The sequence below is a fragment of the Dromiciops gliroides genome, chromosome 2, assembly GCF_019393635.1.
Source record: "Dromiciops gliroides isolate mDroGli1 chromosome 2, mDroGli1.pri, whole genome shotgun sequence".
Lineage (NCBI taxonomy): Eukaryota > Metazoa > Chordata > Mammalia > Microbiotheria > Microbiotheriidae > Dromiciops > Dromiciops gliroides.
In genome coordinates, this window is record NC_057862.1 from 577,646,617 (window position 1) to 577,647,757 (window position 1,141).

Consider the following 1,141-nt stretch of genomic DNA (forward strand, 5'->3'; position numbering starts at 1 on the left):
AAAAAAAAAAAAAGGCACAATATGTGTAAGAAGAGTAAGAAGCATAAAAGGACCCTTACCATAGAGAGCTTCTATTGCAACAGGAAAGAACAAAACAAAAATTCAGATGAGGATAATACTCTCAAAATGCCTTATATGTGAAGCCTCAAGGTGGAACATGAATTGGTCTCAAGACCAAAAAACCTTCTTGGAAGAGCTGAAAAAGGATTTTAAAAATCAAATGAGAATACTTACCTAGCAGGGGTGATTCCATGATCACAAAGGTGGTTTCCCCAGGGTGAGGCTTATCCATTGCACTCCGGATGGGCTGACCCCTGTGATTTCCCCAAATGTGGGAAACTCGACTACATAATTTGTGGTAGTGGGGGACTGCGTTCGCTCTCTCCCCTGTAAAATAAAAAAAATAACAAAATTTTAAAAAATCAAATGAGAGAGGTAGAAGAAAAAATGGGAAAATAAATGAGATAAATGAAAGTTACACAAGAAAATTATGAAAAAAGAATCAATAGCTTGGAAAAGGGAGCAGAAAAATTGACTGAAGAAAACAATTCCTTAAAAAATACAATTGGTCATGGAAAAGAAGGTGCAAAAGCTTACTGAAGAAAACAATGCCTTAAAAATTATAATTGGGCAGATGAAAACTAATGACTCCATGAGACACCAAGAATCAGTCAAACAGAATCAAAAGAATGAAAAAATAGTAGAAAATGTGAAATGCCTCACCAGAAAGACAACTGATCTGGAAAATAGATCTAGGAGAGATAATTTGAGAATTACTGGACTACCTGAAAGCCCTGATCAGAAAAAGTCTAGACACCATACTCCAGAAAATTATCTCTTAAATTTTCCTTCAGTTATTCATTTAGAATTTTATTTTTCCCAAATTACATGTAAAAAACAAATTTTAACATTGATTTTTAAAACTTTGTGTTCCCAATTTTCTTCCTCCCTCCCTCCTCACTGACCATTAAGAACTCAAGCAATTCAATTTAAGTTATACATGTGTAGTCATGCAAAACATTTCCACATTAGTCAGGTTGTGAAAGAGAACAGACAAAAAATCTTTAGAAAAAGGAACTAACAAAAAATTATGCTTCAGTCTGTATTCAGATACCATCAGTTCCGTCTCTCTAGATGTACT

The 1,141-nt window shown here is 34.2% G+C and overlaps 1 non-coding gene across 1 annotated transcript; it reads left to right on the top strand.

Moving 5' to 3' along the window:
- Positions 1-226: 226 nt before the first annotated feature.
- On the top strand, positions 227-390 carry LOC122745012. Its single transcript, XR_006355322.1, has one exon. It is a non-coding gene; the product is annotated as a U1 spliceosomal RNA (small nuclear RNA).
- The last annotated feature ends 751 nt before the right edge of the window (positions 391-1,141 follow it).